Consider the following 22,564-nt stretch of genomic DNA (forward strand, 5'->3'; position numbering starts at 1 on the left):
TTTGGCAGGAATCTAGATCTTGGTCCACAGATTGCACATTTTGTGATTTCATGAAAATCTATTTAGTAGTTTTTGAGAAATTAGCGTTCAAAATTTAATGATTTCTGGACAGTTAGTGTCCAGATATGAACTAACTGGCCACTTTAAAGGGGACTAGCCAATCCCGATTGGTTGGTTTCAACCTGAACAATATATATTGGCAGCCATTAAAAGAATCAGGGACTTGGACCCTGTGTCCTGTAAATGACTTTAAAAAATATGTAAGGGGGTATAGTTAGCACACCCAGATCCCAAAGGGCATGTGGGGTGTCCCAATGCCCCCCCTTTATTGGATGGCCACAACATAGACAACATGCTGTGGCAGCTGTTATATTACTCTGGGACACAGACCCCATTGAAATGCATTGTAAGGAATGGCAGGTTTTGAGGGTCACAAAAAAGAGCACGTATAAAGGGTGAACCCAGATTTTATTTACAATATAAATCATTTGATTGTGGTACCATACTAGTTTTAGGAATTGTGATGTGTTCTAAGGTGATTTTATCCTGTGAAAAATGTAGACTGTTTTCTGGGATTTCATGAATCATGTTTAAGAGAAACTGTTTTCTCATGATTTTCTCAGAGGTTACCGAAGGTGCTCCAGGAGCTAAAATAAGAGAATTTGTTCTGTAAATTCCCACTAACTTTTTCAGCCCTGTGAGAATAAAGTCTGACATTCTCAGTAAATCATGTACTTCCATCAGGAGCAGCCTGTCAGTTGATTCCCCTATGTTCAACTGCAGCTTCCCAGTGTGTTCTAAAGAACAACTAGAGGGCTAACAGTCTTACTTATGACAAACGTGAGGCTAACCTGAAAACATCTTGATTGAGTCAAACTGGTAAAACTTGAAACATTTCATTAAGAAAGGAACAAAATGAGGGATTTCGTTTTGTTATAGAAATTATAGCTAGTGCTGTAGAAAGCAAAATTAGCACACCTTTTAAATGAGTTCTCAAATATCTTACTCTTCTCTTTCATTAAAACATTCTGACATGTGTACTGAAAAATGCACTTTCAACTTCAGCAGCAGACTGCCAGTTGACTCCCTGGTGATCAGCAGCCTTTCCACAGTGTTCTAATGTGCAAGCAGAGTGCTAATGAGCTCAACTTATGCTAAAAGTGGGGCACATCTGAACGCCATCTTGATGGAATCGAAGTGGAAAATTGAAAGCATTTTCTACTGAGGTTACAGCAGTAAATGAGGAAATTAGAAAGCTTCATAAAAAAAGTCACTCAGGATGGGCATGATAGATAAAAAAGCCTAAATATCATCAAAATGCAGCCCAAATTTAGCACAATGACAGAAGTGTGCAGAACACTTAATATATATTTTTTGCATTTGTGTATACTCTGCGGGTATGACCCGAAGGTTTTGGAGTGCTTTACATGAGCATCAGTTGCATTACACAAGGACACATTCATTTTGGTTTTAGACATGGGGAAATTAAGCGATTTGCCCAGAAACAAAGGATGTTGAGACAATGTCGAAACTAGAACCTGGTTCCCCAGTTGCAAGATTGGCAGCTCTGGCCATAACAGCACATTCTCTCACCTAAGTGCAAGAAATAATTAAGTGATAAACTGGGTAGGGGCAGCACAATGGACCATGGAGGGCAGGGGAAACAAACCAACCATGAAGGACAGACAGGAGAAGCTATGGTAGTACAACAGGCCATTGAGGGCAGAAGGAAGAGGCAGTACAACCATACATGCCAACAGACCCGATTCAGGCAAGAGACTCCCAATGTTTTAATGCCCAAAAGGGATTTATTTTATCCTTTCACCGCCTAAAATCTCCTCGTTTTCAGAGTAAGTAATCGGGAAAATCAATTCCCCAGATTTTCTTTTTTTTCCTACATTTCCCTCTTGCCAAGTTCCAAATGTTGGAACACAGAGGACAAAAGAAATGGCGTAGGGACATGGACCCAGACAATAGAGGGCAGGAGGGAGGTGAGAAAGGGCACCAAACTGACCTTAGAGGGCATGCACCAATGTTGCAGTAGCACAATACTCCACAAAGGGCAAGTGGGGGGGGCAGTGAAGCACAGTAGAACGTAAAAAGAAATAGGGAGGGGACAAGGCCATACACTTGGAAAACAGAGAGCAGAGGGGAAAGAGGCAAGGGCAGTAAGCTAACCATATTGGACAGACAAGAGGGGCAGTTGCAGCACAACAAACCATGAAGGGTAGCAAGAAGGGGGCAGGTGCATGCCAATGGACTATGGAAGGCAGGAATGAGGGGATAGAGGACAGCACATGGAACATGGATGACCAGGGCGAGAGGGCAGGGCAGGAGCAGCAAGCTAACCATGCAGGATGGACACTGGAGGCACAACACACCACAGAGGGCAACAGGGAGACTATAATGGCATACAAACAGACATTGGAGGGAAGGTGGAAGGGGGATCGGAGAAGCAAGCAGACCACACGAGGCAGGTGCGAGAGGCAGTGGCAGCACAAAAGAACATGATTGACAAGCGGCAGGGTTAGTGGCAGCACACTAGCCATAGTGAACAAGAAGTAGGGGCTTGCACAAAGGATCATGGAGGGCAGAAGGGAAAGGCAGGGGCAGGACACAGACAAGAGAGGTCAGAGGAAGGGGTGGGATGGGGCTTCAAAACAGACCATGCAGGGTGGGCAGGAAGAGCTGTTGTATTACAACAGAGAACTGAGGGAAGAAGGGAGCGGCACCAAAATGGACCATGGAATACAGGAGGGAGGGGATATGGGCAAGGAACTCAGAAAATGGAGTGCAGGATGGCAGGGGCAGAGACAGGCGGTATCCATATGACCATGCTAGGCATATGGGAGGGGAATTGGCAGCTCAACAGAACATTCAGAGTAGACAGAAAGAGCAGTGGCAGGTCTATGGCACATGGTGGGCAAAAGGGTGGAAGCAGAGGCATGTACACAGACATCAGAGGGCAGGGGTAAGTAGGGTAGGGGAAAAAAGCTCTGCACGGAGGCTAAGCAGGAGGGCAATGACGGGGGCATTGACTCAGACAACAGAATGCAGAATGAGTGGGCAGGAACATCAAGCTAACTGAAGGGCAGAGGCAGCACTTTGGACCATGCATGGAAGGAGGAAGGGAGCAGGTGCATGGACTCAGACAGCAGAGAGTAGGGACGAGGTGGGTAGGGGAAGCAAAATAACTGTGCAGGGCTGGTGGGAAGGGCTGTGGCAGTGGCAGAACAACAGCCTGAAAGGGTTAGATGAGGGGGTAGGGGTATGGCCTTGGACAATGGAGCGGATGAAGGAGGGGGACAGGCACAACAAGCTTAAATGAAGGCAGTACAACAGACAAGGAAAAGCTAGACCCTGTGTCCAGCCCTCCCACCATTCATTATGTTGGACATCTTACTTTATGTTTAAAAAAAACTAGAAATTCACTGGAAAAAACAAAGGTTAAAGTGATGTTATAGTTATGAATGGTAAGAATATCTGACTTAACATGAACGACGATTCCACTTTTAGGGAGAATGAGTGTTGCCCTACCTGCGATGACGGTCCTCCGTCCTAAAGGAGAAATATACACATTAACATTATTAAAATGTTCTCAATCTTATTTCCAGGACGTGCTTGCTATCGGCGAGTGTGAGGACAGGGGTGGGGTTGATTACTGGTGATTGACAGCAGCAGGATGACACGACAAGTGTGGAGTGTGCATCTTGGAATGGCCAGCTGTCTTGCAACTGCCAACCCTACAAGTGCACTTCTGCTGCATCAATCCAGCTACTGCATAACAGCTGTCGGATTGAAGACATAAGCCCCCAGTCACAAAAGAAGAACAGGTTTTGCCTGCTCCATCCAATCCTGATGCTTCTCTCATGCTGAAAACAGCATGAGAGCAGCTGCAGGATTGTTTATACGTTCACATTGGGCAGGGAACTGGAGCGAATCTTCATAGCTCCAAGAGGGGACTGCAAACTCTCCTTATTTGACACATATTTTATTTATTATGATACCCCTGTTAGTTTACTTCACCTTGTGGGGATCGGCGCAAGAGTTCTCTGCTTGCCAGATCTTGTTTTATATTTATGATAAATCCTAGCCGCAGTGAGCTTTTAAATTCTGGAGTCATTGTAACTGAAGGCGGACACATTATTCTTAAGTTGGACTGGTGCCTTTTGCCACATGAGGACATTTTGCTGATGTGATTAGCTTTTTATAATTCTTTGAGTCAGTGCTGTCAGGTGTCCTTCTGAATATCCCTTCTATATCACTGTATATTCAAAACCTGCTGGCATCAAGCCTCACTGAAGCCACCAGCACCACTTGGCCCTTTCACAGCAAGCACTGTTGCTTTTCGCCTGGCCCAGTTCGCAACTAGGTTAGACAATGCCTCTACCACCACCTAACTAAACCCACCAGATGCCTTCACAAGCAAACGTCAAAGCAGCAGGGGGAAGCTAGTCCAGTCAGCGGTGAGTTTTGGCATTACGCAACAAGCGGATGCCGCTGATCAGGGCTCCAGAGTGCGCACGAACATCCCAGCCACTTCCACAGCAGACGGGAGTGCAAGAACTCTACAAGATGTGACCATGGCTGTTTATTTCAACATTCAATACCACATCAAGGTATTTCCAGCAAAAGTGGCAGCTGAACACTGCAGCACCGGGGCCTCCAAGCACAGTGCAGTGAGCTTTGCAGCAGCTTATTATTACAGAAGCTCCACCGCTGCACTGCGTCTAGCTTGCTTAACTGCCTGGATGCTCCCTGTCGCCATGCAGGGATGGGGCTGGACAGAGCCAGCATGCCTCCCAGGTGGCCCAAGATTCGGTAAGTTGACGGCCAGTCACGTACACATGGCTTGATTGAGTTCACATGCACGACAGTACAGCATGTGGCTTCCTTACACCGCAAGGGTGCTTCAATCTCTTGGTGGTGATAAACAAATGTGCATTGCGATTTAATAACAGCAGATTGTAGATTTTACGTTAGTTATTTGTTTTTTTGATGGTCAATTACATCATTGCAAGAGTGAACGCAAAAGCTGAAAACCTGGCTTTTCTCCCAATAAGTAGTTTTGCTTCAGGTATCAGGCTACTGTCTGTTTTACTGTCATTTTGCTGCTAGCGCCTTGAGACCCAACTGTGAATTGTGGGTTTATAAGAATATTTGACATTGACATTGACATTTAAGACTGCTCTTTTGACACACCCTTCTTTGTTTTCAGTTACCTCAACATACAGGTTGTGAGTTTGTGTTGCTAAACTCCTGATTTCCCGGGGTAAAAATTGCAACAAGTTTGCTACACATCTGAAGTAGTTCCACTTCACTCTCATTAGAGCCCCTTGCTGGCTCCTGTGTTGCTCATCGCATCTCCTACCTCACAACACAAGAGGGGCATTACAGTGGTGTGCAGATGAGCTGGTTGCAATGCAGGGAAACTTTCATCTGGATTCCTGATGTTGGAAAGTATCCTGAGGTAGTGCAACATTTCTTCTAACAATTCCGCTGGTGGAAAACATATATGAATGGCTATTTCAGCTACGCCTGGTCACTGCACCCTACTTTCCGAGCAGAAGCCCAAGCACACAGTTGGGACCTGCTTTGGTTCCTGAACCCCTCTTGGCCTGAGTGTATATATGGAGGTGCAACATGTTTGGAGTTGCTCTGCTATCATCCTGGGCGGCACCACTGATCTACAAAACAGAAGAAAGAAAAGATAGGCCAGTGCATGCACAGACTACTTTCTTTGTGCCTATGTAACTTTATTTGTTTGATAATTACCATCAATATTCACAACTGTGATTCTGTACTCATGCTGCAAAGTAGCTATTCTGGTGAAGAAAGGAAGATAGAAGTTAGTTTTAGCAAACTGTAAAGAATAACCGTGCAATGCATGGAGAAAACATGATTAGGTAAGTCCGTAAAGACTACAGGGCATGAGTCAGTATCCTTATGTGCATCATATTCTATAAGGAACATTTATTTCAAGAGACATTACCTCTAACCCAAGAGCGAACATTATGGATGATTGTAAAGGAAGAAAATTAGTAGTTAGCATAATAGATTGTGTATAACTGTTGTGACCTCGCCTCTTACCTTATCACGTCAGGATCCATCACATAACATTGGATTAATTCGGGCAATTTGCACAAGTGGGAACGGACAGTCCAGCTAAACTAGATATGTTAACATAACAACAGCCAAGGACAATCACCTCTTGTTCATCGTGTGTTGATCAGTACATGATATGTTCTGTGTTTTTTATCCCTAGATCTCTCAAATGTTTAATAATCCTGCATTCAGTGTCCGATGTTGCTGATTCTAAAGGAGCCATTGTGCAGACCACAAGGACAAGCTCAAGAGTGGGCCTATCCAGTGTCTCTCTTCTCTCATCCCATTCCACTTTCCCCAGGTTAATTGCTTAATCTCTTCTATACCCTCTGCAGGACACAAGATAGTCTTTCCAAGCCATGATAACCCTCTCCAACATGAGCCAACCAGAGCAAGGAATTATAACACAATGAAGTAATCATTGTTGTGATGTGGTTCCTTCCTCGAACAATGACTTCCTCTAACTAAACTCTAGAACATAAAATAGCAATACACGAGTTGCCTGGTAAGAGGATAAGAGGAATTACTAGCCTTAACAAGATTAACAGCCTGGGTGGAATATTGCATGCCGGGTGTGTTTCACTTGGATACTACTCCTCCTGAAAGCAAAAAAGTGTCTACGGTTTAAAATGGAGAATAATTACAGGAATGTCTCAGGGACCATTAGAAACCAAATTGTGATCTCATTGCATTTCTACCCCAGAATACAAGTCTCAGTGGTATTGGTATATCATGGTTGAACATTTTGGGCTGTTTTCCAGCCAAGTTTCAATGGGCACCATAGAGCAATACAGGCAAGGTATGGGTCCATACAAGTATGTCAGGTGCAACCGGCATTCGTGGTATGTTGCCACTAATTATAACCTCTAGCAGCATCTTGCCCGTAATATCAACTACAAAAATATTATGGAGAAAAATATCATTTAAAAAATATTTTTAATAACAAACATAATGGATTGCAAAAAATACAACAGACTTAACCAAAATATTAAAAACAAAAATACTGTCAGTTGTATCCTGAAAAAACACACTGAACACATTGTGAAAAATGTTACAAAATAACAACATGTGGTATGGAAAAATAATATCAAATCCTAGGCTTTGATTAAAAGTGTACAGGTTTCTGTCTTGCCACATCGGACTATAATTGATTGCAGGCAAACATAGCCTGGGATACCTCCATATGGGACGACATCTTGAATGGCACTTGCATGAGGAACCAGAGAGCATTTGACACTTGATTAGTCATGGCTCAAAGACTCCCCTAATGAGGCTGGAGAATCATATTCTTCCCCAGGACTGTGGTAATCATTTTCAAGTCCTCTTTAGTGAGGGATCTGATGAGTCCCTCCCTGTTCCTCCAATAACCTGTGAAGACTCAGGCAGTGATTCCATCCCAACATTTCTTCCACGTAGACCCGAATACAGCAGTGGCTCTGACTCTCTGACTCCTTTTTAGGTCTCGCCTATGCATTGCGCATGCGCTGCATAGGCAAAAGACCTTAAGCTATCCCTTCGGCTTTTCAGCCAAAAATGTGCACGTGTTCCAGTGCCTTCAATGGCAACGCGTGCACATCTGGTGACTCACTTGCGGGAGCGAGCGGCTGGTGCCATATGTTTGTAATTACCTTACAAACACATGGTGCCCCTGGCTCGCTCCCGCAAGTGAATCGCTTTGTGTGCTCTCGCACTCCCCACCCCTCCCACTTTTAGCACGAGGAGTGCAGAGGATTGATGGGGTGTTAAAAACAGTACCAGAAGCATGTAAAAATAATTCAAAACAACAGCTTAACGTGAATGACTGAAGCCATGCCTCCATGCTGCTGTCTGCATGTCCTTAAAGAAGACATGTTCGGAACCCACAGTGAAGGTGGCGTCATGGGCGTCACCCGCGTGTGCTCAAGCCTAAGGCCAACCCTCCCTGCACTGGTGGATTTCACACCACCTTCCCACACCGCATAGCTCTTCTGAGTCACGGTTCAACCCTGGTGAGACGTATGACTAAACTAAACTCATAGGTCGACACACACCCCTCAGGTGCAAATATTGCCCCGGGTGTCTCTGAAGCTGAGAGCTGCTACAAGTGCGCTGGTAGACACAAATGAACAGCGCGGCTAGTTACATTTTGTTTCAAGGGGATTCTGAACATCCTGTACCCATCCACAATTTTAATTGGAGAATCACAGATGCATCAGATTCTATTGAAATCAGTGCAGCCCTTTGAGCTGGCATCTCTCGGAGAGGTCCCTCTGCACAAGCGCTCCCGGGCATTGCTTGGTTGGTGTTCTATCTCTGCATATTTTAGTAGTGTCCCTAAAAGATACCCGCTGGCACTTGAAAGAGCCGGAAAAAACGGCATTTCAGAGTTTTGTAAATGTTTTCGTCCAAATTTTTTTTCCCTTCTTGCTGAGTTCTATTTCTGTTATTTGTTTCTTTTTTAATCCTATTAAACTACTGGCATTTGAATTACTAACAGTGCAGTTGTCTGTTTTTAAATACACTTCATAACTCCTTCATAAATGTTTTGAAAAATGCGAGTTATGAAAAAATACACATTGCATGAAAACGAAATGTGCCTCTGTGGTGCACATAAGAGCCCATAAGCCAAAGGGATTTCTGAGGACAGACACACGCAGCTGGGAAACCCAAGCATTAGCAAAGCCAATCGTTAGCTGTCTGCTTTTTAGCTTGGTCAATGCATGCTTTGTCATATTTTTTTGTAAAACATTTTGCCGGGGAGGTGGCTGCTGTGCCATTGCCAATATAACAAGCATTGGCATAGCCAATTGGTCTTGGCTTTGGGACTTTATAAGTGTTTAGTTATCCAGCACAATATCCTTGGTGCAACAAATTCAACTGTTGCATGGCTAAACACTTATAAGGTCCCAAAGGCGAGACCTATTGGCAATGCCAATGCTTGTTTACGTCGGCTGAATACTTCTGAGCAATCTGCTCACAGAAAGCAGGCAAGGCTCCGGGCCCTGATAAAATCCCTGTGGATCTCTTTAGGTCTGAACCTGCTGTTTGAGCCCCATACCTAAATCGTGTTGCCAATGCTGTCATGGCTGGAGTCCATATCCCTGTTTCCTGTAAAGGAGCAAAGATGATACCCATTCATAAAAAGGGCTGTAAATCAGATCCAGGCAACTACTGCCCCATAAGGTTTATTGACACCACACAAAATAATTATTATAAACAAATCCTTGATCGTCTTCTTGACAGAACAGAAGGAAATAACATCCTCTCCCAATTTCAGGCTGGACTTCACACCAAGACAAGTGCGATGGATGTAGTTTTTAGGTTTTTGCTTTTCAAGTTGAAGGTAGTGGATCTCAGAGGGTGCAGCCTCTGAGTGGCTTTTGTCAACCTAAAGTCTGCTTTTGACATCGTCCCAAGAGAAAAGCTTTGGTCCACCCTAAGGGAATTGGGCCTTCCACTTCCTCTACTGGACGTCATCATTCGGCTAACTACAGATAACTTTGCTCGGGTGAGGTGGGGCCAAAATGGTGAGACAACTGAGAGTTTCAGTGTGGCCAAGGGTGTCAGACAAGGTTGTGTACTCGCCCCAATCCTATTCCACCTCTTCATAAATGGATGTGTGGATTTTCTTTTGAACTGTGTTAATGACTCACATGTCCTGTCGGCTGTCAAAACCCCTGCTTTATTATTTGCTGATGACACCTAGTTGGTATCCAAAACCCCATAAGTTGTTTTGCTCTGAGCAGGGATTTGTCATAAACGCTTCTAAAACTAGGTTTATGGGAATTCATACTCACAGGCATTTCAGAAGTGTTATAAGCCTAGGCGATAAGTTCCTTGAGAGAGTTTCAGACTTTGATTCTCTGGGCATCTGACTATCTACTAGTAATTCTTGGGCAAGCCAGACCTCAAAGAACACGCTCCTGCTAACACACAGGGTAGAAGCTACATGAAATTAGCAAGAAACACCTCTATACTTCTTTTGTCTCCCTTTCTTGAAATATGGAAGGCTTAAGTGGTGGCTGCCGCAGCTTATGGTACAGAATTATGGGGCTACTGTAATATTGATCCCTTAGGAGTTGCTGAAAACAAGTTCCTACGAGCGGCTCTTAAACTCCCCCAGAGCACTCCCATAATTTTTAAATATGATCTAGGCATGAAACCTTTTACTTCCAAGGTTAGACTAAGACCAGTTTTATATTGGTTAAGGGTTTGGCATATTCCAGAGCTACTCCATTACAGGAATGGCCTGAGTGATATCCTGGAGAAACAAACATTGCAAGCAACACTCCCATGACTCAAATATGTGCATAGAACCTTAGGTACCCTAGGCCTGACTGATTTCTGGACAAACCCAGCTTCCATTTCTTGTATCTCCTCCAGAATTCTCAAGTCTTGTGTTTTGGAGAAGGGAGATTGAGCCCAGATACATACTTGAAATCTTGGTCCTCTTAAAAACAGATGCGTAGAGATGAAATCAGTGTCGAACTCTTTATAGATTTGATTGAGCCGCCGTTTACTAAGGCTCTTTACATCCATTTCAGACTGGGTGTCCTTTTACTCACCAGCCTCACTGCCAAGTGAATGAGCCCGGCAGTTGTGAGTAAATCTGCCAAGCCTGTCATAGTGCAGAGGAAACTGATGAGCACCTTTTATTCATCAGTCCAGCATTTTTCTGCCAGCGTAAGCGCTGGATAATGCTCCTTTGCAGGAATTTAGTGGATCAACAGTGGAAAGTTGCACTGAGAATTTGCATATCTGATACTTTATCTTACATAATACTAGCTTACCCGTCGCGCGTTGCAGCAATCTCAGAAGAAAGGAAATTTACTGAAACTTGTTATGATAACATTCAATTCACATTGTGTCATTTTTATTGAAACTTATTCATTTTAATATGGAAAACATTTTAAAGTGTTGTTTTAATTCTGTTTATTTATTGGAGTGCTTGTGGATACACAGTATTTTTTGTTTTTCCGTCTGGTGCGTACACAAATAAATCAGAAGGTTTTCCGAAGCATGAGGTGGCCACATACAGTTGTCCATGTGAGAAGCACGGATTCTCCAAATCTAGTCCACACACTTGCAACAATTGTCCTTGTGCTTTGTTGATGGTCATTGCAAAAGCAAGTCGCACTGTAAACTGTAAACGTTCAGTATTGAAAAGATTATGAGGTCCCTGGGGGGCCGGGGGGCCGATATTTAACACATGTTTATTTTTTTTTGCCAGAAAACTTCGCGGGAGTGTACTCAACAACTTTTAACATTTTTTTTTTTTTTGCCAGAAACCTTCACGGGAGTGTACTCAACAACTTCCCAAAGTTTCATGGCGATTGGATGAATGGTGTAGTAATGCATAAAGGACAAACAGACATACTTTCATTTTTATATATATATAGATTCTCTATTGCAAAATTCCTTGAAAGTGTCTGGCCTATCAGATCCAAGCTAGTCCGCCACAGGGCACTCTGACTGAGGTATTTTTGTACGGATTGTGCCTTTTGGGATTAATTTCTCTTGTTTGACATTCACTGTTTTCAGTGATTTTAGTCTGTATTTTGCATGCTTTATCTACATGGTCTTTTTACCACTTTTACTGTGTAACTTTTATGATTCGTCTTTCAATATTGTCAAACCAAAGCATTACAAGCACTTTAGAGTAAGTCACATTTATGAATTTTTATTTTCTTTGTATTATTGTACCAACACATCTTTCTGAACCATTAACAAAAAAATATATATTATTATAAAAACGTATGATGGCTGTTTGTTTTTAAGGTCTGTGACCAAAATTAAGTGATTTATGATGATGATAATTGCAGTACCAGACATAAAACATTAATTAGCAGACCAAAAGTCTGAAATCAAAGTCTTGCACATTATAGAAAACAATTGCTTACTAGAACTACATTTAAATAAAACATAAAAAAATCATCATAAAAATATGCATTTAAAATTAATGGATAACTAAATAAACATTCTAAAAAACGTGAATAAATGGTGCAATTAAAAACCTCAATTAACTATTAAAGTCTGTCAATAAAACAAACCACAAAAAGCACCTGCTTGATCAAAAGCTCACCAAGAATGGAAGACATCTGGTCGAAACAATTACTGAAAAGAAACAAGCACTCCTAAACTTCACTTAAATAAAATGAAAATTGCTTGACTAAAGCTCAAACATTCTATTATGTGTTATGAAACTAATGCACCCCTATTTATTTAAACTGCAGATAGACTATCTACTGCAAACAGAATTCTTAAAAACATTCCACAAAACGAGATTAAATCTTTTAGATGTGGCACAATAATAGAAGAAAATCTTCAGAAAAAATATCATCCAATAAGGTAAAAGAAATTCTAATATTATAAAGTAAAAATCACAAATATGGTTTTATATTGTAAAAAGAAAATTACAATAATTATTTCTTACTGTCACAAATAGATTTAAAAATGTCTACAAATACATCTACATACATCAACTCCCAAAATGTAAATTAACCAATCTGGGCTACATATAATACCAAGAAATCTTATAAATGAAAGAACCATTGTAAATGTAATCATTACTCATCAAACCAGTGGTTTGGAAAAGCAACTACAGTTGATGGCTATATAGAAAACAAAAGGAGCACAACCATTCACCTATGATGGCATGCAGTGACGTTAAAGGTATAGTGAACAATTTAAAACCTATAGCTTTACTGCACCTACAGGCACTATATTAAAATACTATGTTACATACACACACACACACACACACATAAGCACTTATGGAGTAACGGCTTCCTATTCCAAATCTAAAAAGAACAATCAGAAGACCACATCAACAACCAACATCACCATCCAAGATGTTTAGACAGAATATCAGAAACAAAAATAGCATGGGACAAAATAACGTGTCAAGAATATCGAGCACAAAATATTGTGAAGGTAAGTTTCTATAAGTAAGCAAAGTTTTACTATATATAACTCCCCATATATGTACTTTGACGATGTATATATCTTCAAGGTACGTAGATGAATTGTTAAGAATAGTAAATCTATACTGACCTATTTGCACTTACCTTCTCAATATTTTGGTCCTCAATATTTTTGACACGATATTCTGTCCACAAGATATTTTTGTTTCCAATATTCTGCAATGATCCCTATCCAGAACATGTAACCAAGTAGACATGCCTTCATAACTAACGCTACATCACACAAAAGAACACTTTATGATATAAGACAACAAAAACAATGGCAATGTTCAATATACAAAGTTACCTACTGTGTGTAAGGCAATTAGCATCATGGTTAATGAAATAAACTTTTAAATCTTGCCCAGTACACTTTACTTATATTTACACTATATATGGCCAATATTTAGACAATCACATCCAGCTAATTTATGCTCTTCTGCCAATTGTACAATCTTCCACATATAATGAATTAATGAAAGTGAAAAATAAAAATCAAACAGGTATTGATACTGTAAAGAAACACTAAATTAAAGTTTTATAAAGCAACTGGAATTGAACCCACCAAACTAAACTAAGCCCAAACTGTCTAAATAAAATTATTTAAAAATGAAGTAATCTTAGCTGATTATAGGAAACAGGAAACTGAAGTGAAAATTAAGGCAACATTGCACCGTGCATAAAGTTAAAAGGTTCTCTTAATTGAAACCCGAAAATCTGAAATTACAGTCATATCATTGTAAAAATGAATGTTAACTTTTTCTTTTTTTAACAAAATATTCAAACATGTCTTTTAATTTTTTATTTTGAAAAACTTTCTACTTTATGAAATAAATGAAAATGCCCAACTTTGTAACATCAAATGCAAAATATATTATAAGCTCCCAAATATGAAAACATGAAATAAAAATAAAAAGTAGACGTGTAATGTTGAAAAAAATATTTTATGTACAAAATGTAAAATTATAATTCTGAAAATGACTAACAAATTATCCGATTTTTTCCATGTTTTTTACTGCAAATAAAATGTTTTTTATATTACTTTTTATATGAGTAAATGTATTTAGGAGGGGTTGTGGTATGGCCGTGCACTAAAAAGGCAGCTTGATCTGTGGGCTCCACTGTGAGGGGGGATTCAGACAGAGACGGCGGCTGCCTATACATGGATAGAGGCATTAAATCAACCCCTCTTATGATACAGTGACCTGGGAAACGGATAGGCTAAACCCCCAAAGTGTTGGTGATGTGATTCGGGAGTAATGAGAATGGCAAGCTGTGAGGTGACGGCGGGCCTAGGGACATGCCTGCAGCCGTAGCGCTAGAGTAACAGGTGTTCCTGCCCTTCATGTTCTACTGTGACTAATAGAATCCCCAGCTTCTCTCTGATGCGAACAGGCCTTTGCATCTGATGATGTCGGCGGGCCTAGAGTTTCACAAGCGGCGGCGGCACTATTTCTGACTGGATGAATGACATCTGGGGAAAAAAATATGAAAACGACAACAATCTAGAAACGGGTGATCTTTGTGACTGCTGCATAATTCAGGGCTCTGATCCTCGTCGGATAAAGTGTGGGATATACTCCGCGAAGGGGTACCGTACCTAGGGATGCATATTTTGCATGCTGATTTGCTCTCACTATGTTAATTGTATTAACTTTGATAAATATGTTGATTACTTTGTTTGTTGCAGCAGTAATACACACTATAGATGTCACTCATACTAATGACATTTAAGGCTTTATTATTATTGTTGCAGATTTATGTGAAGTAATCAATAATATTGATGATAACCTAATCTCATGATTTTGACTCTCTTACATACACATATGCGATCCTTTCAACTCAGAGAATGAACAATATGCTACAAGGTTACACCCCAATGCTCCCTTCTTGTCAATATTATACACATTCCGATTTGTACAATGTAACTGTCCTTTTGTCTTGTATTTATTAGTCACTGCCTCATTCTCTTGATGGAGCCCCTCTCATGGCGGCGCTCTAGCGTGCTTGGACCCGCGGTTAAAAGTTCAGGATCCCCTGCACCTCACAACAGTCGGCATTCCTTATTTCCTAATCACCCTTCCTCATCTACACTTTTTGTTTTACTTCCAACATTCATCATTATCCCCCTCCTTCCTTCCATTTTCCCTTTAACACATCGTATTACATCGCATTCTATTTTCTGGATCACAAGTTTAGCTTCACACATCTGTCATCACTCTCCCCGGCTACCTCACTGGATTACATCACTCTTGTTGCGGCCCAGGGTTTCCCCTCCTACTTTCACTCCTCACTCTTTTCTTCTCTCTCTCATTCCTCCCTCACAGAACTAGGAAAAACTCGCAAACCCTCTTTGACACATTTTGACATATTTTGGTATACTCATAGCAATCACTTATTACTGACCGTTCCTTTTTGTCCCTCCGACATGGTCACCACCCACGCTCTTCATGTAACAACATGGAATGTTCATGGATTAACACATTACATCAAAAGTAGAAAATACTCTCTAATTTACAATCAAAACAGGTGGATATAGCACTTAGTCAGGAAACCCACCTTGATGCTACAGAATCTGAGAAATTGCTTAGGGAATGGGTGGGAAAGGGGATCCATAGTTGTGTACAAGGGAGAGATGCTTCGGATGCGAAACCCCCTCGCAAATGTGTAGAAGCGATCCTTATTCATAAATCTCTACCGGTGACGTGTTAAAGACTTGAATGGATCCAGATGGACGATACATCTTTACCAAACCACGAATTGGGGAAATTCAAATCTGCATTGGTTCAGTCTATGCGTCAACTGGAGTGAAAAAGTAGTTCTTTCTTCAGTTGAATTGCATTCTAATCGAGATAGGCTCTTCACAATTCCTTATTGGTGGGGATTGAAATCTGGTAAGAGACCCAGTTCTGGGAAAAAACGGCCCTTTAGATAGGAGCAACATAGCAGGCAGAGCTTTGATGGACAAAAAATTGCCTGACAATGGTTTGGTAGATCACTGGCGGATTTTTCATCCGGCAGATGTAGAATACACTTTCACTTCTCCTACCCATGGCACATTATCTCGCCTTGATTACTTTTTGGTCTCTCAAAATGTGGTACAGTAGATTCAGGAATCCCATATCCTAGAGGCAGCACTTTCTGATCATTCCCCAGTCCTTCTATTATTGGGAACAGGACTGGCCAGAACAGGACGTAAACCCTGGCTTATGAATATTCAGCGCTATAGAACTCCCAAAGGTAAAGCCCAATTGCAAACTCACCTTATGGGTTTCATTTGTATTAATCAAGGACCCGTAAACTCGGGCACAACCCTCTGGGCGGCAGCGAAAGCTACCATACTGGGCCAGCTTATGAGAGTTGCAGTGCAAGCTAATAGACAAACTGCTGCCCGGCAGGAATAATTGGAACAAGATATAGCGTCCTATACTCGCTTATACACAGCTAAACCTACCCTCAAGCACCTCAAATCCTTGGAACAAACTCCCAAGGCAGAATATGCTGTGCAAAGAATGAAAGGGAGACATTACGAGCAGGGGGGAAAGGCAGGGAGGCTACTAGCGACATAGTTATGGCAAAGAGAAGCAGCCATGGCCATACCGGCTATAAAATCAACTGGAGGAGTCAAATTAACTAGAACTCAGGACATTTTGAATGAATTTGCCTTGCTCTACAAATCTCTTTATACTAAGGAGATACAAGTGGATGGTGATAAGCTACATACCTTCCGTACAAGGGTGAATTTACCCTGCCTTTTTGATAAAGGCAGAGAACTTTTAGAGGGTGAGATCAGCAAATAGGAGATCTTGCACGCAATAGCCAATTTACCCTACCATAAGGCCCCAGGTGAAGATGGTTTCCCTGCAGAATATTACCAATAGGTGGGAACCGAGGTAATGATTCTTTTCAGAATGCGTTTCAAGAAGCAGAGCATAAGGCTTCTTCGGGTGCCTTATCTAATAAAGCTATAATCGCTGTCCTAACCCTATTTTGTGGCAGTTGCTGTCCCATATCACTATTAAATTGTGATATCAAAATTCTGGCTAGTGTCTTAGCTTCCTGTCTACGCAAAGTCTTGCCCTCCTTGATTCACCATAGACAAGTAGGATTTGTCCAAGGAAGCTCCTCTAGGAACCACCTCTGCACTCTGGCCCACATGTTATGGTCTGCCAAACGCCTCCAAAATGACGCACTAGCTCTGTCACTTGGCGCTGAGAAGGCATTTGACAGTATCGAGTGGGAATATCTTTTTAAAGTATTAGAAAGGTTTGGACTGAGTGACCAATTCATAGCCAAAATATGTCTGCTATACGGTAATCCTACAGCACAGGTAAATTGGGGGGCTTTGGGTCAGAACCATTTGCGATCTGTAGAGGAACTCACCAGGGGTACCCCCTTTCCCCACTCCTTTTCCTTTTAGCTATGGAGCTTTTAGCAGCCATGATACTTCAAGCTACCAATGTTCCGGGGATACACCATACAACAGGAGAATCTAAACTCTATACATTTGCGGATGACATTCTACTCACACTCACAGACTTAGACCGTTCTCTACCATCGGTACTTCAAATTATAGATGACTTGTCCGACTTTTTGGGTTACAAAATCGATTGAGACAAAAGTTAAGCACTGCCATTTCAGAAGGGACCACAAAAGCGGTTATACATGCATTTCCCTTTCACTGGTTTCCCTCGCGCCTCAAATATTTAGATATACTGGTGAACAAAGGGTTAGCAGGAATGATTGTAGAAAACTTAAATCCCCTGATTATTCAAATGCAACGCAACTTTAAAAAATGGAAGGCATTGGAGCTCTCAATGTGGGGGAGAGTAAAAGCTGTAAAAATGGTCACCCTACCACGTTTCATATACGTTTTTGGTATGCTCCCCCTTGAGATTCCTTTAATCACACTGAGCTCAATAGATTCTAAGATAAAATCCTTTGTATGGATTTCAGATAGACCTTGTATAGCAGTGCTGAAACTAAAAGCTCATCGCTCTTGCGGAGGAATGAGCCTTCCCTTAGTGGAGCATTATGCCCTTGCACTACAATTATCCCAAATGGCTTACATGATATCAAAAGCCCCTGATGTTCCACAATGGGTGCATATAGAAAGGCATCTTTTATCAGCAGAGACAGGTCCTTCCACTTTGTATGCAACAGTGATTATTCATAACGATTCCACCAATCCAGTTTTATCAGCTATGTGCATGTCTTGGCAACGAGCACATCGACTGTAGTGTTCAAACCCTCAAATTTATGGAAAAGCCCCTTTATGGGATACCGCGAGCATACGCATTAACAAACAAACAATATCCTGGCCCCTATGGAAAGCAGCAGGCATTAATACCCTGGACCAACTCCTCCATGATGGTGATCTTAAGTCATTTGCACAACTGAGTGAGGAATTTGGCCAACCTACCCAACAATCTGGTAAATACACACAACTTTGGCAATGCTTAAGGAGGGGCTTAGGACCACACCCATGGTTGTTACAGACTTCACCAGTAGTAACATACCTGCACACCTGGGGAAATCCTAAAGGGGTCACGTCCGCTTTATATGAAGTACTCACATCCCACCTCTTTTCGCAACCCCTACTACAAGATTTGCGCACCAGATGGCAAACCATATTATCAGTCTCATATAAGGATGATGAATGGATGGATATTTTAGATGATTTGAATAAGGGCACTAATGAGGCAAGATTGAAATTCTGTCCATTCAAAATCCTTCATAAATGTATTTGAAAAATAAAAATATCATCAACATTTTTGTTAAAAAAGAAGTTAAGGGAATAACCCACACACAAAACAGAAATCAAAGGATTCAGACAGAATCTAACTCAAACCAACCAAAATTGGGACGAATACAGAAATCCTAGGAAGCTTCTTTACATTGTATCTCACGCCCCACAGACATTGGAGAAAGTGCACAAACCTGCAGGGGACAAATTATAATTCTAACTCCAGTTCAACAAACATTGGAAAAATGCATACACTTCCAGTGGGGCAGCTGATATACCTTTCTAACTCCATACCCACAAACATTGGGAATAGTGCTTGAATTAGGGTGAAGGGGGTTGATTTACTATTGCAGTTATGGCCCCCCAAAGATTAGGAAAGGAAAATACATTTGAGGACGGCTAATTTACCTTTCTAACCCCAGTAGACAAATATTGGGCAATAGTATACGTTTAAAGGCAAATCTAATTTACTATTTTATCTCCCCACCCACAAACAATTGGCAGAGTGCATATATGTATGGGGACTGTCTGATTTATTATTCTAACTCAAATCCAAGAAACAGTTGGAAAAGTTCATATATTTTGAAAGGCCAGGTTTTATTATGTTATTATATTGATGATAATGATGATGATGCTGAGAAACCTATAGAAAGCGACGAATACCCGGGGGTGTCTAGGCGCTGATTAACTGCACAACATGAGTAAACTTCTAGGGGCTAATTTATTATTCTAACTCCAGTCCCACAACTATTGGGAACAGTGTACAAAATCATGGTGCCAGGATATTACTTTCAACTCCAGTTCCACAAACTTTGGGGAGAGTGCATGAGTTTGGGAAGAAGAGCTAACTTACTATTCTAACTTCAATCCTACAAATACTGGGGAAAGTGCCTACATTTTGTGGAATGAGGGGTTATTAATTTACTTTTCTAACTCCAAGCTGACAAACATTGGGTACAGTGTATAAAATCATAGGCCAGATTTACTCTTCTAATCAGGCTCTACAGATATTGGGGAAAGTGCATAATTTTGTCAGCGCTAATTTACTATTCTAACGTCAGTCAGACACATGTTGGGAAAACCGCATAAGGGGTAGATTTGCTGGTATTCTATTCACAGTCTTACAAACAATGAGGAAAGTGCATAACTTTGAGGGTGCTAATTAACCTTTCTAACTCCAGTTCGCAAATATTGGGGAAGGATCTTAAATTTGGATTTGGTCTAATTTAGTATTCTTGAAAAATTGAAGTAAATCTGTAATGATACAATCCCAAAAATAACCAAAAAGCATAGCAGTAACATAGTGCACGCTAAAGGCAAATATAGCACCTATCCCACTAAATATGTGCCCCCTAAAAATAAAAAACACAGAAAAGAAACACAGCCCACCCAAATCCATTTTATAGTCCATAGAAGAAAATATAGCCCTAAAAAAGGACACATATTTTTGAAAATGTAAACACTGCCTATCCAAAAACACAAAAGACTAAAAATAGTTATTGATCATTATTTCAACTTAAACGTATGAACCTCAATATTTCCAGCACCAAAATATCCACAAAATACAAAACCAATTACTTATTGCCAAACACAACAAAACAAACCCTCCAAATATATCCACAAGAAATACATTTACAACAAAGTAAAAATAAAATCCTACTTGTATAATCCCCCAATGTAAAAACAATCAATCAAAAACATCATCTAGAAACACTTTGAAAAATTCAACAAACAGATCAGTCTAATTTTTTAAATATGAGCCTAATTTCTTTTTAAAAACAACCTCAAAACAATTTACTAATGAGAAGCAAACCCCCCAAAATAAGCATGTACATCCCCAAACCAAGTAATATAATGCAAACATCATATTAAAACACTACAAATGCACAACCAGATCACAAATCAGATTATATTATGAGATATTACAAAATAATTAAGGGAATCTATTTAAAAAAGACGAAATAAACAACAGAAGAATTAAAAATGTAAATAATTATTGAAACATGCACACAACTTTATAGAGGTATACGTTATGATATTAAATGAATGCACAAAGTGTATTCACTACCACAATATGTTTGCATAATATATAGTCAACACATTAATATTTACTAAAGTAAAATCATACTTACCCAGGATAATACGACACAACACATTTTTGCCATCACTATATTTTTGAAAAATATAATATTGCACCACAATATTAAAAACTTGATGTATAGGTATCAGACTGACCAGATTCCCCCACTGTATCTCCATACCTGCAGCTAATCATGAGTTCAACATACAGATGATTTTCTTCCTTGGCTTCTGCTCATTCTTTCAGCTCCCATTTACTCTGTTGTTTCCCTGGGTATGGGCCGTTGAACTGAAAAGAAAAACACTGCTGAAAAGACCTAGAATGTCTTTCCTTTCATCCACCATCCTTACTCTCTGACAGACCAAGCCAACCTGAAAGTTCCGCATGAAGAGAAACATCCAACGGTTTCTGTTTCATGACTATGAAGCTTGCCATGTATGCAAGGTACCTTGACACAACCTTTGAAGGAATGTAACCCACATTGACAATAACACATGAGCTTCTGTTTCTTGAAATTGTTATGAGTAAATATCTGAGCTGCAATACATTTGTTTTCACCAATAGTTCCCTGGAAAGAAACTCTTGTGCCTCATGGAATACACTCAATATATCGTCTCTGACTCTGCCTATCAGGACCAAGCCCTCTTAGGTTAGGGTGCCCTTAAAAGTCTGTAGTGTAATTCTCTGGGTCATCACTTTCCAAGGATATCTTCATATGTTGTAGCAGGATGTCATACCTTCTGGAGCATCCCTGCAGGTCATCATACTTATAGTACATTTTGCACAGTAGACTGTCCAATTCATGAATCTGCGGGCTGGCATTATCTTCATAAGTGCTGAGCATATCCCTAATCTGTTGGATTTCCTTAGGGTCATATGCAAAAATGTTTGCCATGTCACCCTTGAACCCTTTTGTCTGTTCTGCAAAGGTGTTGCTTAGCTTGCTCTGAAGGTCATTAAGCTAGCCCAGCAAGTGTTTCTTAGTAAGCAACTGCAGCAGTGTTCACTTGAGTTATAAGGTGTTTTCCTTCATTCATCATCGCCCTTCAAGATTTAATGCTACTTTGGACCTTTCCCTTGAAAACCTCTGCATTGGTGATGTTTGAGGCTACTATACAGGATGCTGGGTCCCAAGACCCAAATTATGAGTAGTTTGTAAGGAGCAGTTCCCTCTTCAGATGTAGTGCAGGCCAGTTTTCAAGTGAAATGTTCATTAAGCAGCAATCTTGATCCCTTGATAGGCATTTTAGGAGGACTTAGCCCTGTGATACCACCCCATGAGAGGTAATTGTTCCAGACTGCATCAATGTGGACATCCAGGAAATAAGCGCTCCCCATCTACAGGATTTACCACCCCAAACTAGGCTGATACTTTTTCCTTTAATTGCACCCTTCACCGCCAGTTGAACCCCAGGACTTTGAGGGACACTGCAGAACAAATTAGCTATTCTGTCTTACATTACTTCCTCCACTGGGGCTGCACTCCCACTCCGGTTGAAACTCTCTATAAGCAGTTTTTTGAAGTGGAGAAGGCTGATCATTCAGGATTTCACTTTCTGGAGATCCTCATCACTCTGACAATTTCTGCACTCCCATTCCTTTTTTTGAAGATGTAAAAGAGGAGGTACAAAACTGTCAGCTGAAGGTCCTAACGTTTGGACTACTCACACATTGCAGATCGAAATCCATTAG

Source organism: Lissotriton vulgaris, chromosome 11 (assembly GCF_964263255.1).
Source record: "Lissotriton vulgaris chromosome 11, aLisVul1.2, whole genome shotgun sequence".
Taxonomy (NCBI): Eukaryota; Metazoa; Chordata; class Amphibia; order Caudata; family Salamandridae; genus Lissotriton; species Lissotriton vulgaris.